Genomic DNA, 22,462 nt, shown 5'->3' with positions numbered 1-22,462 from the left:
AGTGCTCCTTTAGATCACAGAATTTTGGGACGCAACTTTAACAATAGCTTCGTGGGCGACCTGGGTGGGTGCAATTTTTAGGTAATTTTATTCCATACGAGAGTAGTTAGCTTGGGATTTTGTTCTCCTCATTTGATTCCCATTTAAGAACTTTTTTGTCGTATCTTGTGGGATATTCCTAGGTAAAGTGACTTGGCTATTCATATTCTCATCATTGGCATTGGAATGCTCTGCTAGTACCTCGTACCTGGAATTTTTCCCACTGCTTCCACTACGTCTTTCGTTTTGTCCCTCCTTGCTTTTCGTACCATTGCCTCTTTTTCTACCAATTGTCTTTTTGTCTTTTTTTATTTCTGTACAAACATCCATTCACCAAATCGATGACGTTCTTCAATTACTTTTTAACCCTTATCTTTTGGAATGCTCTCACCTTGCCCCAGTTGTGGTTGTTGGTACCCTTCCTCCTCCGCTGCTTCTGGTTGCTTCTGGACTTGGACTTCCCTCTCCTTTCTTCCCATGATTTTCGACATGCATCCATCACTAATATGGCTAAACTTTCCATAAGAGAAACAGATTATATGTAGGCCCTCATATTCAATATGACAAGTAACTTGATTCACCAAATATTTAGCATCCAAGGGTTTGCTTAAGTCCAATTCCACACAAAGACTTGCAAATTCACTTTTGGCTTGATTCGCAGTATTCAAGTCCATCTTGAGAGTCTTTTTTATCTGGTCTCCTATTTTACCTAGAAATCTTTTTTTATAGTCTTCTACGGGTAAATATGGGAGTCAGACCCATACAACCACTTTGTTAATCTCAGCTCCAAAAGAGTGAAAATTCGGTGTCTATCTTCGGATGGTGGGATAATGGTCGAAGAGCAGCCATAGTCCCGCTTCCATGGCATGCCAATAATCATCTTCACTGTAAAACCTTGCCACAAAATACTCATTTCCCAAATCAATGAGGTCAAGGCCTCCATTCTTCACCCACATGCTATTCAGACGCCGCTTCAACACTCCATACCATATTCTTCTACCCAGCAGCTTGACTATTAAGGTATGCTTTCATGGCTTCTCCAACACTTCTTTTTAGTTTTGTTCACTTTGATGCTAATAATTTCATTCTGGAGGCGAGACACTTCTATGGCATGGTTTGAATGTTCTTCCTTTCTTATCCATTTTAAGGCTTTCCTGGTAGCTTGGCACGTTTCGAGCTCCTCCATTTTCATTGCTTCATTCTCTTCCTCGAACTCCTCCTCTTCCTATTCCTCCTCACTCAAGTCTTTAAAGTCCGAATCTGGATCTGCACTGCCATGGATGACCAGGTCAACATAGGTCCTGCGCCTTCCATTAGTTCTTATGAACGAAGTTTTATCCACCATCCACTCTTTCTATCTTGGTACCCTTGATGTATCTCCTCCGAAGCCACCATCATCGTTCCGTATCTTCTTCTTACTCCTAGCAACAAGTTCGCTTCTTCAACGCTGGTGTCCATCCAGTTTCAATAACAATTCAGGCAATTATTGGTGAAATTTTTTGGGTTTAGAATTTTTGACAGTGTAAGAAAATTTTTCCAATTCTCAAATCAATCATGATATATATTTGTAGTCTTTGTCTGTACACAATATCCAAAACTACAGGTGCCAGCATAAATCTGATATATATGGATATATCTATCAAAAATAAATTGTTTATATGAAAATATGAGAACGTAATTATTATTCTTGGAGTAAATTTAATGGTTAAAATTAAACTTATTTTAAAAGCTAAAATTCAAATTACAACTCTTTCTTTTTCTCTGACCAAAAGTAGAATTTTCTCTCACATCTTTTTCTCTTTTCCTCTTATGTTTGGACTAAAAATTAAATTTCTAATTTTTTTAACATCTCCTTTACCACATTATTCTCTTCACTACTAGTATTATCATTGTATTTTTAGGGTTTTTCAAGTAACTATTTATTAAACATAATTTTGGCTTAAATTTATTTTTTATTAAACAAACATTTTATATATACTAATAAATGTATTATAATAAAAAAATTAAAGTTAAAATAATGTAGTTTTTTTAAAAAATATTAATATATTATATTTTAAATTTTGTCTTTTCAATGTTAAATTCTGGATCCGTTATTAGTTGTGAATGTAGACATTAAGTTAAATCACATTAATATTGTTGTGTGAATTTAGTTATTTTGCTCGTAAAACTCTGCTTACTTTTTAAGAAGTAATGTTAGAACTCAAAATTATATTTTTAGTCAAATTTATTAAGAAAATATTTGACACAATAAAAAATTTAAGGTGCAATTCTTTTGAAAATGATTTTAAGTATTAACTAGTATGGTTAATTTTATATTAAGTATTAATTTAAGTGAAGGTTTGTTAGTTGTGATGTAGAATATAAGAAACTTAAGAAAAAATCAAATTAAGGTAAAGATCATTAGATTTTTTGTATTTAATTTTTTATGTTTAAAGTTGATGACTCTTAAACATAGCCATAATCGTCCTCTTTATAAAAAAAAGTTTTTTTCTTTCTGCGAAAAAAAGTAAAGCTATGATAAAAGGTTGCTACCGCCGTTTAGTTTTGACATCAATAAACCTAATTTCTCTTTTCTCTACTCTTCCATTTCTCTTCCTTTTTTCACCAATTCTTTCGTTTCCGCCTTCCTTCTCCCTTCATCTCCATTCCCTTTTTCCTTTATTATTGTATTTGTTTTGGGTGGCCATCCTTTTTTTTTTCTCTCAATTTTTCTTTCCTTTTTTCATTCCCTCACCTGCTCCCTACTATTTTATAATATGTGGAGTTCTATTTAGAGAGATTTAAATTCTTTTAAAAATAGTTAATAAAATTTAAACATATATCAATAATAAAATATAAAAAATACTTTTAAGCGTTATGTTTAATATAATTTAATATTATATTACTTTATATATACTACTTACATATACTTTTATTTTTATAATTTCTTTTAGTCTTTTTTAATCTCTTCTCAAAATTCTGAAACTAAAGTTCTACTAATATTTTTTTTAAAAAAAAATAGATTCAAACTAATTCAACTTTTTTTTTTAAATTACTTACAATAAATTTTTAAAAATTCAAATACCAATAATCTCAGCTTTTAAACTCTCAAATTCCAAATCAAAACTTCACACTACCACATTTCAAAATCCAATTCAAAATTTTTTTTTTAATTTTAATTTTCAAGTTTCTTAATAATCATTTTTCCATGTCCCAACCACATAATAAAAATTCATACACACACCATTATCTATTTCCATTCATATTTAACCCTTTTATCGAAAATGTTACTCCAACATCCTTACTGTTTCTAATTCAATTCGTGCATCGAGACATGACTCATCTAGTGTCGGTGGCTCGTCTAACCCATGCCTTCAAACTCCGATACAATCTAGTCTAAATTCATAATATTCAGGTTTTGCCAACCCTCATAGATTAGATGCTATCAATCTCAATGATGATGACATTAAAAATTATAAGCAAGATAATATTCAACACTGAAAATGAAAGTAGGATGAGATGTTGACCAATGCATGGTTAAATGTTTTAACTGACCCTATAGATGGTACCGGCCAAAAAGATGAAACATTTTGGAATCGAATTCACGACTATTGTGTAGAATTTAGCGCTAAAATGAAAAAGAAGATAGTTGCATGTAAGAAACGATGGTATAAGATCAATAAGACAGTTGCACAATTTTCCAGTTGCTATGATCTAGCTAGTCAAAACATAAAAAGGATTCGAACGCTGATGATATAAAAGAGTTTACCTATAAATTTTATTCCACAAATTATGGTTAAAAATTCACTTTTGAGAGGAATTGAAATATGCTTCGTTTAGAATAATAATGGAAAAGCTAACTCCCAACACAAAGTGGAGGCTCAAAGAGAACCAAAGTCAGTGCAACTGAAACATACTCATCATCATGAAATTCAAAAACATCGTTGGCTGATAAAATCGATGTGACTCTCCCGTTCGTTCACAAGGATAAAAGAACAAGAGAAAAGGTAAGGAAAAAGAACAAATATCTGAAGATCTTAGCGAAAAAAATTATTGGTTGTCAAGAAACTATCTCTTATGAAAGATATTAAGAATGTTAGAGAAAATAAGGTAATGGAGAGGAAAAAAGAAAGAGAAGTGGAGAGGGAACATACAAAAAAGATTATGGCAATTAAAAAAAAAGATGTTACAAATTCAAGCGGTGATGAAGAAACAAAAATTACAAATTCAGAGGTATATTAAAGAAATGGAGATAAATGTAAGGGAACGAAAAATGGAAAGGATGGCTAAGAAAAGGGAAAGAGAAATGGATATGCAAATACTTAATGCTGACACGTCTACAATGAGTGAAAAACGACGAATTCTTCCTAAGATTGCATATGAAAAATAATTAATAAACTGTTTACTTAATAGTTCTTTGTATTCATAGAGTTAAGTAGTCTATTTTATTTTTATTGTGTATTATTGTATTTGATGTAGTATATTTTATTCATTTGTAACATAACTTTTAAAATTAATCAATATTATTATGCATTATTGTTTATGAAAATAACCATTGCAAAACTAACCGTTATAAAATTAGACAAGAAAAAATTAGCCGGTGTGAGATGGACGTTGCAAAACTAGCCATTAAAAAGTAGCTACTTGTTACGGATACACTTATAAATATCAATTATCAAACATTTATAATCACAATCTCTATTTCAAAGCTAGTTTTTCATCTCAAAAGAATACTAAAAAATATATTTCAAGAAATGGAAAAAAATTTTGATAATATATTTAATGAGGCTTTGTACGATAAAAGAAGAAGGTGAGATAACACACTCATGAATAATTAGATCGATGAGTATTTGTTTAATGATTCAGAAGAAGAAAATATTGAGAGAAGTTCTTTTCCAAATCCTCGTAGATGGATCAACAGAAATAAAAAAAGTAGGACATGATCATCTTTTCAAAAATTACTTTGCAGATGAGCCGGTGTATAATGTTGATATTTTTTATGGAGGTTTCGAATGAAAAGGCATGTGTTTCTTTGAATAGTAAACACCTTCTCAAATGTCTGTTCGTATTTCTAATAGAGGGTCGATGCAACTGAGAGAAGAGGCTTATCATCACCACTGCAAAAATGTACTGCTGTAATACAGATATTAGCATATGGCGTAGTAGCTGATGCTATTGATGATTATGTGCGCATAGGCGAGAACACTACAATTGAATGCTTGAAAAAATTTGCTGAAAGTGTCATTTCGGTGTTCGAGGATGAATACTTGAGAAAACCAAATTCGAATGATGTACGATGCCTGCTACAAATAGTGGAGGATCATGACTTTTCCGGCATGTTGGGTAATGGTGCACGAAATTATAATCCCAATATCAAAATCAAGATTTCTTATGATTTCGTACCATTAACCAGAAAGTGCATTGGGTCGTCCAAGTAATACCTTACGTGAGTAAGGGTCGATCCCACGGAGATTATTGGTTTGAAGCAAGCTATGTTTATTTTATTATTCTTAGTCAGGATATCAATTATAATTATCAGTTTGAATTATTAGAAAAATAAAAGAGCGTGAAATAATTACTTGTTATGCAATAATGGAGAATATGTTGGAGTTTTGGAGATGCTTTGTCCTTCGCATTTAAGCTTTCCTATTGTATTCCTCTTCCCACACGCAAGGCTCCTTCCATGTCAAGCTATATGTAGGGTCTCACCGTTGTCAATGGCTACTTCCCATCCTCTCAGTAAAAATGGTCCAAATGCTCTGTCACAGCACGGCTAATCAGCTGTTGGTTCTCGATCATGTCGGAATAGAATCCATTGATTCTTTAGCGTTTGTCATCACACCCAACACTCGCGAGTTTGAAGCTCGTCACAGTCATCCAATCCCAGAATCCTACTCGGAATACCACAGATAAGGTTTAGACTTTCCGGATTCTCATGAATGCTGCCATCAATTCCAACTTATACCACGAAGATTCTGATTAAGGAATCTAAGAGATACTCATTCAATCTGATGTAGAATGGAGGTGATTGTCAGGCACACGTTCATGGATTGAGGAAGGTGATGAGTGTCACGGATCATCACCTTTTTCATAGTTAAGCGCGAATAAACATCTTAGATAAGAACAAGCGTGTTTGAATGGAAAACAGAAGTAATTGCATTAATTCATCGAGACGCTGCAGAGCTCCTCACCCCCAACAATGGAGTTTAGAGACTCATGCCGTCAAAGAGTATAAAATTCAGATCTAAAAATGTCATGAGATACAAAATAAATCTCTAAAAGTTGTTTAAATACTAAACTAGTAACCTAGGTTTACAGAGAATGAGTAAACTAAGATAATTGGTGCAGAAATCCACCTCTGGGGCCTACTTGGTGTGTGCTGGGGCTGAGACTTAAGCTTCTCACGTGCCTGGGCTGTTTCTGGAGTTGAACGCCAGGTTGTAACGTGTTTTTGGCGTTGAACTCCAACTTGTAACCTGTTTCTGGCGCTGGACGCCAAACTGCAACATGGAACTGGCGTTGAACGCCAGTTTACGTCGTCTATCTTCGCGCAAAGTATGAACTATTATATATTGCTGGGAAGCCCTGGATGTCTACTTTCCAACCCAATTAAGAGCGCACCAATTGGACTCCTTTAGCTCCAAAAAATCCATTCCGAGTGCAGGGAGGTCAGAATTCAACAGCATCAGCAATCCTTTTTCAGCCTAAATCAGATTTTTGCTCAGCTCCCTCAATTTCAGCCAGAAAATATCTGAAATCACAGAAAAACACACAAACTCATAGTAAAGTCCAGAAATATGATTTTTGCTTAAAAACTAATAAAATTCTATTAAAAACTAATTAAAACATGCTAAAATCTACATGAAATTATCCCCAAAAAGCGTATAAAATATCCGCTCATGACAACACCAAACTTAAACTGTTGCTTGTTCCCAAGCAACTAGATAAATAAAATCGAATAAAAAGAAATTAAGAAGCAATAATATCTCAGAGTTTTAAGTGAAGTTCAGATTCTAATTTAGATGAGCGGGACTAGTAGCTTTTTGTTTCTGAACAGTTTTGGCATCTCACTTTATCCTTTGAAATTCAGAATAATTGGCATCCATAGGAACTCAGAATTCAGATAGTATTATTGATTCTCTTAGTTTAGTATGTTGATTCTTGAACACAGCTACTTTATGAGTCTTGGCCGTGGCCCTAAGCACTTTGTTTTCCAGTATTACCACCGGATACATAAATGCCACAGACACCTAATTGGGTGAACCTTTTTAGATTGTGACTTAGCTTTGCTAAAGTCCCCAATTAGAGGTGTCCAGAGCTCTTAAGCACACTCTTTTTGCTTTGGATCACGACTTTAACCACTCAGTTTCAAGTTCTTCACTTGAACCTGCATGCCACAAGCACATGGTTGGAGACAGCTTGGTTTAGCCACTTAGGCCTGGATTTTATTTCCTTGGGCCCTCCTATCCATTGATGCTCAAAGCCTTGGATCATTTTTACCCTTGCCTTTTGGTTTAAAGGGTTATTGGCTTTTTGCTCTTGCCTTTTTCTTTCTTCTTTCTTTTATTTTTCGCAAGCTTTGCTTATACTTCACTGCTTTTTCTTGCTTCAAGAATCAATTTTATGATTTTTCAGATCATCAATAACATTTCTCTTGTTCATCATTCTTTCAAGAGCCATCAATTTTAACATTCACAAAATTCAATATAAAAAATATGCACTGTTCAAGCATTCATTCAGAAGACAAAAAGTATTGCCACCACATATAAATAATTAGAATTTTCCTTATTAAGAACTCGAAAAAAATATTGCCTCTTTATTCTAAAAAATCTACTATTTTATTCATGTTTGATGATGATGAGAAAAATAAATTATAACTTAATTGGGATTAAAATCAAAGTAGAGATACTAATTGCTACTACTAATATATAACTTCTAAGGTAAATTCCTAATAAGAACAGTTATCACTGAGTTAAGGCAAAGATTAGAACTCAATAACCTTTATTTTGGGAAGTGGATGTTCCTCTAGTCTGTGGGGTGCTTGGTCCTTCAAGAGATAATTTCTGACGCTTCAGTTCCTTTAAGTCACATCCTTGCTCTTCCTGTTCCCTTAGGTGCCATGATCTTGATGAGTTTTAGCTCAGTGATCATGGCGAATCACACCAAACTTAGAGTTTTGCTTGTCCTCAAGCAAAGGAAAGGAAAGGAGAGACAAATTTGAAATGCAAAAGATATGATGAGTTGAAAAAGATTTGTGTTTATGGATTAAAATACATTTGATATTTTTGAAAAAGGGATTTTAGAAATAAGGATAAAATTTTTTTGGAATTGAAGGATGAGAGTTTGTAACATGTTTATGCAAGAAATCATGAATTGAAACGAAAAAAAATTAAAAAATTGAAGTAAAAACGAATTTACCTCCTCCCCACCATCCTGGCGTTAAACGCCCAAATGCTGCATGTTTTGGGCGTTTAACGCCCATGTGCAGCTTCTCCTGGGCGTTCAACGCCCAGCTGTTGCTTCTTTCTGGCGTTGAACGCCAGGAAGTCCTTTGTCACCGGGCGTTTTTCTGAACGCCTAGGATGCGACAAATCTGGCGTTGAACGCCCAGAAGGTGCTTCTTTCTAGCGTTCAATGCCCAGAAGATGCTCCTTTCTGGCGTTTAACGCCCAGATGGCTATCCTTACTGGCATTGAACCCCCAGTAGGTGCTTCTTTTGGGCGTTCAACGCCCAAAACAGCTTTTACTGGCTTTTTTCGCACCAGTGAGCTTCCTTTTTTGCTGTTTTATCCTCTGATTCCTTCTGTAACTCTGTGAACTTAAGCAATTGCTATTTTACCTTGAAGATACTTGACATATACCTGTAAAAATTAATTAATTAACAAATAAGCTTTGTAAATGGCTGGGTTGCCTCCCAGCAAGCGCTTCTTTATTGTCTTTAGCTGGACTATTACTGAGCTTTAGTTAAGTCTCAGTTTTGAGCATTCTTGCTTAAAATTGCTTTCAAGATAATGTTTGACTCTCTGTCCATTAACAATGAACTTTTTGTTAGAATCATTATCCTGGAGCTCTACGTATCCATATGGTGACACACTTGTAATCACATATGGTCCTCTCCACCGGAATTTTAATTTTTCGGGGAATAATCTAAGCCTAGAATTAAATAGCAGAACTTTCTGCCATGGCTTAAAGACTCTGGATGACAATTTCTTATCATGCCATCTTTATGCTTTCTCTTTGTAAATTTTTGCATTCTCAAAAGCATTAAGTCTAAATTCCTCTAGCTCATTTAACTGGAGCAATCATTTTTCTCCAGCTAACTTGGCATCAAGGTTCAGGAATCTGGTTGCCCAGTAGGCCTTATGTTCCAGTTCCACTGGCAAGTGACATGCCTTTCCATACACAAGCTGGTATGGAGAGGTCCCTATAGGGGTCTTGAATGCTGTTCTATATACCCACAGAGCATCATCCATGCTTCTTGCCCAATCCCTTCTACGGTTAATTACAGTCCGTTCCATTATTCTTTTGAGTTCTCTATTTGAGACTTCAGCTTGCCCATTTGTCTGTGGGTGATATGGAGTGGCCACCATGTGGCTAACTCCATAACGAACCAAAGCAGAGTAAAGTTGTTTATTGCAGAAATGAGTGCCCCCATCACTGATTAGTACTCTAGGGGTGCCAAATCTGCTGAAGATGTGTTTCTGGAGGAATATTAACACTGTTTTAGTGTCATTAGTGGGTGTAGCAATAGCTTCCACCCATTTGGATACATAATCCACTGCCACCAGAATATAAGTGTTTGAGTATGATGGTGGGAAAGGCCCCATGAAGTCAATACCCCATACATCAAACAACTCAATCTCCAAGATCTCTTGTTGAGGCATGGCATAACTGTGAGGAAGATTACCAGATCTTTGGCAATTGTCACAATTAAGTACAAACACTCGGGAATCTTTATAGAGAGTAGGCCAGTAGAAGCCACATTGGAGGACTCTTGTGGTTGTTCGCTCACTTCCAAAATGTCCTCCATATTGTGATCCATGGCAATGCCATAGGATCTTCTGCGCTTCTTCTTTAGGCACACATCTACGGATTACTCCATCTGCACATCTCTTGAAGAGATATGGTTCATCCCAAAGATAGTACTTTGCATCTGTGATCAATTTCTTTGATTGCTGCCTACTGTACTCTTTGGGTATGAACCTCACTGCCTTGTAGTTTGCAATGTCTGTAAACCATGACACTTCTTGGATGGCAAAGAGTTGCTCATCTGGAAAGGTTTCAGAGATCTCAGTAAGAGGGAGGGACGCCCCTTCTACTGGTTCTATTCGGGACAGGTGATCTGCTACTTGGTTCTCTGTCCCTTTTCTGTCTCTTATTTCTATATTAAACTCTTGCAGAAGCAACACCCATCTGATGATTCTAGGTTTTGAATCCTGCTTTGTGAGTAGATATTTAAGAGCAGCATGATCAGTGTACACAATCACTTTTGATCCTACTAAATAGGATCTAAACTTATCAATGGCGTAAACCACTGCAAGCAACTCTTTTTCTGTGGTTGTGTAATTCTTCTGTGCGTCATTTAAAACACGACTGACATAGTAAATGACGTGCAGAAGCTTGTCATGCCTTTGTCCCAACACTGCACCAATGGCATGGTCACTGGCATCACACATTAATTCAAATGGTAATGTCCAGTCTGGTGCAGAGATGACCGGTGCTATGACCAGCTTAGCTTTCAGAGTCTCAAACGCCTGCAGACACTCCTTATCAAAGATAAATGGCGTGTCAGCAGCTAGCAGATTAGTTAGAGGTTTGGCGATTTTTGAAAAATTCTTTATAAACCTCCTATAGAATCATGCATGCCCCAGAAAGCTTCTGATTGCCTTAACATTGGCTGGTGGTAGTAATTTTTCAATTACCTCTACCTTAGCTTGATCCACCTCTATTCCCCTGTTCGAGATTTTGTGCCCAAGGACAATTCCTTCAGTCACCATAAAGTGACATTTTTCCCAGTTTAAAACCAGGTTAGTCTCTTGGCACCTTTTTAGAACAAGTGCTAGATGGTCAAGACAGAAGTTGAATGAGTCTTCAAATACTGAAAAGTCATCCATGAAGACTTCCAGAAATTTTTCCACCATATCAGAGAAAATTGAGAGCATGCACCTTTGAAAGGTTGCAGGTGCATTGCACAAGCCAAATTGCATCCTTCTGTATGCAAATACTCCAGATGGACATGTGAATGCTGTTTTCTCTTGATCCTGGGGATCTACTGCAATTTGATTATAACCTGAATATCCATCCAGGAAGCAGTAGTATTCATGATCTGCTAGTCTTTCCAGCATCTGGTCTATGAATGGTAAAGAAAAATGATCCTTTCTGGTGGCTGTATTGAGCCTTCTATAATCAATACACATACGCCACCCTGTAACTGTTCTTGTAGGAACCAGTTCATTTTTTTCATTAGGAACTACTATCATGCCACCTTTCTTAGGGACAACTTGGATAGGGCTTACCCAGGGGCTATCAGAAATAGGATAAATGATCCCAGCCTCTAGTAATTTAGTGACCTCCTTCTGCACCACTTCTTTCATGGCTGGATTCAGCCGCCTTTGTGGTTGAACCACTGGCTTGGTGTCACCTTCCAATAGAATCTTGTGCATGCATCTGGTTGGGCTAATGCCCTTAAGATCACTGATGGACCACCCAAGAGCTGTCTTGTGTGTCTTTAGCACTTGAATTAATGCTTCTTCTTCCTGTGGCTCTAAGGTAGAGCTTATGATTACAGGAAAGGTATCACCTTCTCCCAGAAATGCATATTTCAGGGATTGTGGTAATGGTTTGAGTTCGGGTTTAGGAGGTTTCTCCTCTTCCCGAGGGATTTTCAGAGGTTCTATCATTCTTTCTAATTCCTCCAGATCAGGCTGAACATCTTTAAAGATATCCTCTAGCTCTGATTCGAGACTCTTAGTCATATTGACCTCTTTTACCAGAGAGTCAATAATATCAACACTCATGTAGTCATTTGGGGTGTCTGGATGCTGCATAGCTTTGACAACATTCAACTTGAACTCCTCCTCATTGACTCTCAGGGTTACTTCCCCTTTTTGGACATCAATAAGGGTTCGGCCAGTTGCTAGGAAAGGTCTTCCTAGAATGAGAGTTGCACTCTTGTGCTCCTCCATTTCCAGCACCACAAAGTCAGTAGGAAAGGCAAATAGCCCAACTTTGACAATCATATCTTCAATCACGCCTGATGGGTATTTAATGGAGCCATCAACATGTTGGAGACATATCCGGGTTCGTTTGACTTCTTCAGTCAAACCAAGCTTTGTGATAATAGATGCAGGTATTAAGTTGATACTTGCCCCAAGATCACATAGAGCTTGCTTGGTACAAGTACCCTCTAATGTGCATGGTATCATAAAGCTTCCGGGATCTTTAAGCTTCTCAGGTAAGCTTTTCAGAATGACTGCACTGCATTCTTCAGTGAGGTAAACTTTTTCAGTTTCCCTCCAATCCTTCTTATGACTTAAGATCTCTTTCATGAACTTAGCATAAGAGGGTATTTGCTCAAGTGCCTCTACAAACGGAATCTTTATTTCAAGAGTCCTGAGATAGTCTGCAAAGCGGGCAAATTGCTTATCTTGTTTCGCTTGGCGGAGTTTCTGAGGATAAGGCATTTTGGCTTTATATTCCTCAACCTTAGTTGTTGTAGGTTTATTGCCTACAGATGTGGGTTGAGAAGCCTTTTTAGAGGGGTTGCTATCAGCACTTGTATGTGTCTGATCTCCCGCTGGCGTTTGAATGCCAGGAGTGGAAGCTGGAGTGGCGTTAGACGCCAGCTCCTTGCCTGTTTCTGGCGTCTGAACGCCAGAACTGAGCTTCCTTTGGGTGTTCAACACCGATTCATTGCTTGTTTCTGGCGTTGAATGCTAGACCTGAGCATGGTTTGGGCGTTCAGCACTAGCTTTCCACCCATTTTCTGGCGTTTGAGCGCCAGAGTTATTCCTCTCTGGGCTCTGACTGTCCTCAGATGGATTTTGGGTGGTTTGCTCATTTCTTGGCTTCCTGCTACCTTAAAGTGAGGTATTTAATGTTTTCCCACTTCTTAATTGAACTGCTTCGCATTCTTCTGTTATTTGTTTTGATAACTGCTATTCTGTTTGCTTCAACTGTACTTTCATATTTTTATTAGCCATTCTTGTTTCTTGTAGTATCTCCTTGAATTCGGCTAACTGTTTTGTTAGAAAATCTAATTGCTTATTGAATTCAGCAGCTTGATCTGCAGGACTGAGTTTAGCAGTTACTATTTTAGCCTCTTCGTTGATAGAAGATTCACTGCTTAGGTACAGATGCTAATTTCTGGCAACTGTATCAATAAGCTCTTGAGCTTCTTCTATTGTCTTTCTCATGTGTATAGATCCACCAGCTGAGTGGTCTAGAGAAATCTGAGCTCTTTCTATAAGCCCATAGTAGAAGATGTCTAACTGTACCCACTCTGAAAATATTTCAGAGTGGCATTTTCTTAGCATCTCTCTGTATCTCTCCCAGGCATCATAAAGGGATTCATTATCTCCTTGTTTGAAGCCTTGGATGCTTAGCCTTAGCTGTGTCATCCGTTTTGGAAGAAAATAGTGATTCAGGAATCTTTCTGACAGCTGTTTTCATGTCTTTATGCTGTCCTTAGGTTGGTTATTTAACCACCTCTTAGCTTGGTCCTTTACAGCAAATGGAAATAGTAATAATCTGTAGACATCCTGATCTACTTCTTTATCATGTACTGTGTCAGTAATTTGTAAAAATTGTGCCAGAAACTCTGTAGGTTCTTCTTGTGGAAGACTGGAATACTGGCAACTTTGCTGCACCATGATAATGAGATGAGGATTCAACTCAAAACTACTAACTCCAATGGACGGTATACAGATATCCCATATGAAGCAGTAGTGGGGTTAGCATATGACCCCAGAGTCCTTCTGGACTGTTCATTTCCACTTAGTTCCATGATGGAGCAAGGGAGATGATATGGATGTTGATATTATTTATTTTATTAAATATAAAAATTTATTTTCGGAATAATAAAATAAAATAAGATAAAATAAAATGAAATAAAATAAAAAAATAAAATAAAAATAAAAATAAAAATAAAATTTGAAAGTATTTTATGAAGATTTTCAAAAAAGATGAGGAGAGAGAAATTGATTAGGATATTTTCGAAAATTTTGAGAAAAGATAAGATAGAAGATATGATTTATAAAAGATAAATATGATAGGAAAAAGATGTAATTGAAAATTGAAAAGATATAAAAGATATTTGAAAAAGATAAATTTGTTTTGAAAAAGATATTGTGAAGATTTGAAAAAGATATTTATGAGTTGAAAAGATTTTAAGAAGGAAAAGATATAGATTCGTTTTGAAAAAGATAAATTTTTTTAAATCTTAAAAGGATAAGATTTGAAAAATTTTGAAATTGAAATCTGAATTTTTATAAAAAAATTTCGAAAAAGTAGCTTAAAAATAGTTATAAAAGATATTTTTTTGAATTTTGAATTTTATGATGAAAGAGAAAAACACATAAAAGACACAAGACTTAAAATTTTTAGATCTAATGCTCCTTATTTTCAAAAATTTTGGAGGAAAAATACCAAGGAACACCAAACTTAAAAATTTTAAGATCAAAACACAAAGAAAGACTTAAGAACACCTTGAAGATTCACAAGAACACAAGAAGAAAAGAAAGAACACCAAACTTAAAATTTTTAGAAAACTTCAATAAAATTTTCAAAAATTATAAAAAGATTGACAAGAAAACACCAAACTTAAAGTTTGGCACAAGATTAAATCAAGAAAAATTATTTTTGAAAAATATTTTAAAAAGAAGATACCCAATTACCAAGAACGTAGACCAACGCTCTAGCCAATTTAGCAGTAAATGTAACACTTGTTTTGAATAGGTATATTCCTTTTGGAAGACTAATGCTTTGGAAAAACACAAGTGAAACAAGAAAAGACACAGAACAAGAAAAATTAAAGATCAACAAGAACAAATTGAAGATCAAAGAACACAAATTCGAAAATTTAAAGGGAAAATATAAAATATGTAATTGACACCAAACTTAGAACAAAACACTAAACTCACGAAAAATTAAAAATTTGAAAAGAAAAATAATATTTTTGAAAGATTTTTGAAAAGGGAATAAAGGACTCAGAATTTAATAACTCTATAGCAACAAAAATAAATTATTCCTAATCTAAGCAATAAAATAAACCTTTAGTTGTTCAAACTCAAACAATCCCCGGCAACGTCGCCAAAAACTTGGTGCACGAAGTTATAATCCCAATATCAAAATCAAGATTTCTTATGATTTTGTACCACTAACCAGCAAGTGCACTGGGTCGTCCAAGTAATACCTTACGTGAGTAAGGGTCGATCCCACAGAGATTATTGGTTTGAAGCAAGCTATGTTTATTTTATTATTCTTAGTCAGGATATCAATTATAATTATCAGTTTGAATTATTAGAAAAATAAAAGAGCATGAAATAATTACTTGTTATGCAATAATGGAGAATATGTTGGAGTTTTGGAGATGCTTTATCCTTCTCATTTAAGCTTTCCTCTTGTATTCCTCTTCCCACACGCACGGCTCCTTCCATGGCAAGCTATATGTAGGGTGTCACCGTTGTCAATGGCTACTTCCCATCCTTTCAGTGAAAATGGACCAAATGCTCTGTCACAGCACGGCTAATCAGCTGTTGGTTCTCGATCATGTCGGAATAGAATCCATTGATTCTTTTGCGTTTGTGGTGCGCGAAATTGTGAACAATACTTTTCACAATTCTCATAATCCCCGGTCATGAACCCCAAAAACTTGGTGTTCAATACCATGGCATTACACAACTTCGCACAACTAACCAGCAAGTGCACTGGGTCGTCCAAGTAATAAACCTTACGCGAGTAAGGGTCGATCCCACGGAGATTGTTAGTATTAAGCAAGCTGTGGTCATCTTGTAAATCTTAGTCAGGCAAACTCAAATGGATATGGTGATGAACGCATAAAAACATAAAGATAAAGATAGAGATACTTATGTAATTCATTGGTAGGAACTTCAGATAAGCGTATGAAGATGCCTTCCCTTCCGTCTCTCTGCTTTCCTACTGTCTTCATCCAATCCTTCTTACTCTTTTCCATGGCAAGCTTATGCAAGGGTTTCACCGTTGTCAGTGGCTACCTCCCATCCTCTCAGTGAAAATGTTCCTATGCTCTGTCACAGCATGGCTAATCATCTGTCGGTTCTCGGTCAGGCCGGAATAGAATCCAGCGATTCTTTTGCGTCTGTCACTAACGCCCCGCCTGCTAGGAGTTTGAAGCACGTCACAGTCATTCAATCATTGAATCCTACTCAGAATACCACAGACAAGGTTAGACCTTCCGGATTCTCTTGAATGCCGCCATCAGTTCTAGCCTATACCACGAAGACTCTGATCTCACGGAATGGTTGGCTCGGTTGTCAGGCGAGCACTCGGTTGTCAGGCGATCAACCATGCATCGTGCAATCAGGAATCCAAGAGATATTCACCCAATCGAAGGTAGAACGGAGGTGGTTGTCAGTCACACGTTCATAGGTGAGAATGATGATGAGTGTCACGGATCATCACATTCATCAAGTTGAAGAACAAGTGATATCTTAGAACAAGAACAAGCGGAATTGAATAGAAGAACAATAGTAATTGCATTAATACTCGAGGTACAGCAGAGCTCCACACCTTAATCTATGGTGTGTAGAAACTCCACCGTTTGAAAATACATAAGTGATAGTGTGATCATTGGTTTCGGCCCCAGAGAGGGAACCAGAAGAACCAAGATGAAAATACAATAGTATAATGTCCTACTTATAGAAAACTAGTAGCCTAGGGTGTACAGAGATGAGTAAATGACATAAAAATCCACTTCCGGGCCCACTTGGTGTGTGCTTGGGCTGAGCAATGAAGCATTTTCGTGTAGAGACTCTTCTTCGAGTTAAACGCCAGCTTTTATGCCAGTTTGGGCGTTTAACTCCCATTTTGGTGCCAGTTCCGGCGTTTAACGCTGGAATTCCTGAGGGTGACTTTGTACGCCGGTTTGGGCCATCAAATCTTGGGCAAAGTATGGACTATCATATATTGCTGAAAAGCCCAGGATGTCTACTTTCCAACGCCGTTGAGAGCGCGCCAATTGGGCTTCTGTAGCTCCAGAAAATCCACTTCGAGTGCAGGGAGGTCAGAATCCAACAGCATCTGCAGTCCTTTTCAGTCTCTGAATCAGATTTTTGCTCAGGTCCCTCAATTTCAGCCAGAAAATACCTGAAATCACAGAAAAACACACAAACTCATAGTAAAGTCCAGAAAAGTGAATTTTAACTAAAAAATAATAAAAATATACTAAAAACTAACTAGATCATACTAAAAACATACTAAAAACAATGCCAAAAAGCGTACAAATTATCCGCTCATCACAACACCAAACTTAAATTGTTGCTTGTCCTCAAGCAACTGAAAATCAAATAAGATAAAAAGAAGAGAATATGCAATGAATTCCAAAAACATCTATGAAGATCAGTATTAATTAGATGAGCGGGGCTTTTAGCTTTTTGCCTCTGAATAGTTTTGGCATCTCACTCTATCCTTTGAAATTCAGAATGATTGGCTTCTTTAGGAACTTAGAATCCAGATAGTGTTATTGATTCTCCTAGTAAAGTATGATGATTCTTGAACATAGCTACTTATTGAGTCTTGGCTGTGGCCCAAAGCACTCTGTCTTCCAGTATTACCACCGGATACATACATGCCACAAACACATAATTGGGTGAACCTTTTCAGATTGTGACTCAGCTTTGCTAGAGTCCCCAATTAGAGGTGTCCAGGGTTCTTAAGCACACTCTTTTTGCCTTGGATCACAACTTTATTTTTTTCTTTTTCTTTCTTTCTTCTCTTTTTTTTTCGTTTTTTTTTTATTGCTTTTTCTTGCTTCAAGAATCATTTTTATGATTTTTCAGATCCTCAGTAACATGTCTCCTTTTTCATCATTCTTTCAAGAGCCAACATTCATGAACCACAAATTCAAAAGACATATGCACTGTTTAAGCATACATTCAGAAGACAAAAATATTGCCACCACATCAAAATAATTAAACTGTTATAAAATTCAGAATTCATGCAATTCTTTTTTCTTTTTCAATTAAGCACGTTTTTATTCAAGAAAGGTGATGGATTCATAGGACATTCATAACTTTAAGGCATAGACACTAATGATCACAAGACACAAACATGGATAAACATAAACACTAAAATTCGAAAAACAGAAGAATAAAGAACAAGGAAATCAAAGAACGGGTCCACCTTAGTGATGGCGGCTTGTTCTTCTTCTTGAAGATCCTATGGAGTGCTTGAGCTCCTCAATGTCTCTTCCTTGTCTTTGTTGCTCCTCCCTCATGATTCTTTGATCTTCTCTAATTTCATGGAGGATGATGGAGTGTTCTTGATGCTCCATCCTTAGTTGTCCCATGTTGGAACTCAATTCTCCTAGGGAGGTGTTTAGTTGCTCCCAATAGTTTTGTGGAGGAAATTGCATCCCTTGAGGCATCTCAGGGATCTCATGATGAGTGGGGTCTCTTGTGTGCTCCATCCTCTTCTTAGTGATGGGCTTGTCCTCATCAATAGGGGTGTCTCCCTCTATGTCAACTCCGACTGAATAACAGAGGTGACAAATGAGATGAGGGAAGGCTAACCTTGCCAAGGTAGAGGACTTGTCCGCCACCTTATAGAGTTCTTGGGCTATAACCTCATGAACCTCTATTTCTTCTCCAATCATGATGCTATGGATCATGATAGCCCGGTCTATGGTAACTTCGGACCGGTTGCTAGTGGGAATGATTGAGCGTTGGATAAACTCCAACCATCCTCTAGCCACGGGTTTGAGGTCATGCCTTCTCAATTGAACCGGCTTCCCTCTTGAATCTCTCTTCCATTGGGCGCCCTCTTCACACATGACTGTGAGGACTTGGTCCAACCTTTGATCAAAGTTGACCCTTCTAGTGTAAGGATGTTCATCTCCTTGCATCATGGGCAAATTGAATGCCAACCTTACACTTTCCGGACTAAAATCCAAGTATTTCCCTCGAACCATAGTAAGATAATTCTTTGGATCCGGGTTCACACTTTGATCATGGTTCTTGGTGATCCATGCATTGGCATAGAACTCTTGAACCATTAAGATTCCGACTTGTTGAATGGGGTTGGTAAGAACTTCCCAACCTCTTCTTCGGATCTCATGTCGGATCTCCGGATATTCACCCTTTTTGAGTGAAAAAGGGACCTCGGGGATCACCTTCTTCAAGGCCACAACTTCATAGAAGTGGTCTTGATGCACCCTTGAGATGAATCTCTCCATCTCCCATGACTCGGAGGTGGAAGCTTTTGCCTTCCCTTTCCTGTTTCTAGAGGTTTCTCCGGCCTTGGATGCCATAAATGGTTATGGAAAAACAAAAAGCAATGCTTTTACCACACCAAACTTAAAAGGTTTGCTCGTCCCCGAGCAAAAGAAGAAAGAAGAGAGTAGAAGAAGAAGAAAGGAGGAGAAAGGGAATGGCTTTGTGTTCGGCCAAAGGGGAGAGAAATGGTGTTTAAGTTGTGTGAAAATGAAGGAGTGAAGGAGGGTTTATATAGGAGAGGGGAAGGGTAGGGTTCGGCCATTTGAGGGTGGGTTTGGGTGGGAAAGTGGTTTGAATTTGAATGGTGAGGTAGGTGGGGTTTTATGAAGGATGGATGTGAGTGGTGAAGAGAAAGATGGGATTTGATAGGTGAAGGGTTTTTGGGGAAGAGGTGTTGAGGTGATTGGTGAATGGGTAAAGAAGAGAGAGAGTGGTGGGGTAGGTGGGGATCCTGTGGGGTCCACAGATCCTGAGGTGTCAAGGAAAAATCATCCCTGCACCAAATGGCAAACAAAATCTCGTTTTGTGCCAATTTTGGCGTTAAACGCCGGGCTGGTGCCCATTTCTGGCGTTTAATGCCAGCTTCTTGCCCTTTTCTGGCGTTTAACGCCAGTCTAGTGCCCCTTTCTGGCGTTAAACGCCCAGAATGGTGCCAGACTGGGCGTTAAACGCCCAACAGCTAACCTCACTGGCGTTTAAACGCCAGTAGGTGCGTCCTCCAGGGTGTGCTGTTTTTCTTCCTGTTTTTCATTCTGTTTTTGCTTTTTTCATTGATTTTGTGACTTCTTATGATCATCAACCTACAAAAAATATAAAATAACAAAAGAAAATAGTTAATTAGAAAACATTGGGTTGCCTCCCAACAAGCGCTTCTTTAATGTCATTAGCTTGACAGAGGACTCTCATGGAGCCTCAGAAATGCTCAGAGCTATGTTGGAACCTCCCAACACCAAACTTAGAGTTTGAATGTGGGGGTTCAACACCAAACTTAGAAGTTGGTTGTGGCTTCCCAACACCAAACTTAGAGTTTGACTGTGGGGGCTCTGTTTGGCTCTGTTTTGAGAGAAGCTCTTCATGCTTCCTCTCCATGATGATAGAGGGATATCCTTGAGCCTTAAACACCAAGGATTCTTCATTCACTTGAATGATCAACTCTCCTCTGTCAACATCAATCACAGCCCTTGCTGTGGCTAGGAAGGGTCTGCCAAGGATGATGGATTCATCCATGCACTTCCCAGTCTCTAGGACTATGAAATCAGTAGGGATGTAATGGTCTTCAACTTTAACCAGAACATCCTCTACAAGTCCATGGGCTTGTTTTCTTGAATTGTCTGCCATCTCTAGTGAGATTTTTGCAGCTTGCACCTCAGAGATCCCTAACTTCTCCATTAAAGAGAGAGGCATGAGGTTTACACTTGACCCTAAGTCACACAAGGCCTTCTTGAAGGTCATGGTGCCTATGGTACAAGGTATTGAAAACTTCCCAGGATCCTGTCTCTTTTGAGGCAGTTTCTGCCTAGACAAGTCATCCAGTTCTTTGGTGAGCAAAGGAGGTTCATCCTCCCAAGTCTCATTTCCAAATAACTTGTCATTCAGCTTCATGATTGCTCCAAGGTATTTAGCAACTTGCTCTTCAGTGACATACTCATCCTCTTCAGAGGAAGAATACTCATCAGAGCTCATGAATGGCAGAAGTAAGTCCAGTGGAATCTCTATGGTCTCATTTTGAGTCTCAGATTCCCGTGGTTCCTCATTGAGGAACTCATTGGAGGCCAGTGGACGTCCATTGAGGTCTTCCTCAGTGGCGTTCACTGCCTCTCCTTCCTCCCAAAATTCGGCCATGTTGATGGCTTTGCACTCTCCTTTTGGATTTTCTTCTGTATTGCTTGGAAGAGTACTAGGAGGGAGTTCAGTAATTTTCTTGCTCAGCTGACCCACTTGTGCCTCCAAGTTTCTAATGGAGGACCTTGTTTCAGTCATGAAACTTTGAGTGGTTTTGATTAGATCAGAGACCATGGTTGCTAAGTCAGATGTATTCTGCTTAGAACTCTCTGTCTGTTGCTGAGAAGATGATGGAAAAGGCTTGCTATTGCTAAACCTGTTTCTTCCACCATTATTGTTATTGAAACCTTGTTGAGGTCTCTGTTGATCCTTCCATGAGAGATTTGGATGATTCCTCCATGAAGGATTGTAGGTGTTTCCATAGGGTTCTCCCATGTAATTCACCTCTTCCATTGAAGGGTTCTCAGGATCATAAGCTTCTTCCTTAGATGAAGCTTCCTTAGTACTGCTTGGTGCATTTTGCATTCCAGACAGACTTTGAGAAATCATATTGACTTGTTGAGTCAATATTTTGTTCTGAGCCAATATGGCATTCAGAGTGTCAATCTCAAGAACTCCTTTCTTCTGACTAGTCCCATTGTTCACAGGATTTCTTTCAGAAGTGTACATGAATTGGTTATTTGCAACCATTTCAATCAGCTCTTGAGCTTCAGTAGGCGTCTTCTTCAGATGAAGAGATCCTCCAGCAGAGCTATCCAAAGACATCTTGGACAGTTCAGAGAGACCATCATAGAAAATACCTATGATGCTCCATTCAGAAAGCATATCAGAGGGACACTTTCTGATTAATTGTTTGTATCTTTCCCAAGCTTCATAGAGGGATTCTCCTTCCTTCTGTCTGAAGGTTTGGACTTCCACTCTAAGCTTACTCAATTTTTGAGGTGGAAAGAACTTTGCCAAGAAGGCATTGACTAGCTTTTCCCAAGAGTCCAGGCTTTCTTTAGGTTGTGAATCCAACCATGTTCTAGCTCTGTCTCTTACAGCAAAAGGGAATAGCATAAGTCTGTAGACCTCAGGGTCAACCCCATTAGTCTTGACAGTGTCACAGATTTGCAAGAACTCAGCTAAAAACTGATGAGGATCTTCCAATGGAAGTCCATGGAACTTGCAATTCTGTTGCATTAGAGAAACTA

The 22,462-nt window shown here is 37.7% G+C and overlaps 1 non-coding gene across 1 annotated transcript; it reads left to right on the top strand.

The window, feature by feature from the left end:
- The first annotated feature begins 22,088 nt into the window (after nt 1–22,088).
- On the top strand, nt 22,089–22,196 carry LOC112700278 (small nucleolar RNA R71). The gene has a single exon (XR_003153188.1). It is a non-coding gene; the product is annotated as a small nucleolar RNA R71 (small nucleolar RNA).
- Nucleotides 22,197–22,462: the final 266 nt, after the last annotated feature.

This window comes from Arachis hypogaea, chromosome 6 (assembly GCF_003086295.3).
Source record: "Arachis hypogaea cultivar Tifrunner chromosome 6, arahy.Tifrunner.gnm2.J5K5, whole genome shotgun sequence".
NCBI lineage: Eukaryota > Viridiplantae > Streptophyta > Magnoliopsida > Fabales > Fabaceae > Arachis > Arachis hypogaea.
The sequence above is the reverse complement of the archived record's forward strand: the minus strand, read 5'-3'. Positions and strand labels throughout refer to the sequence as shown.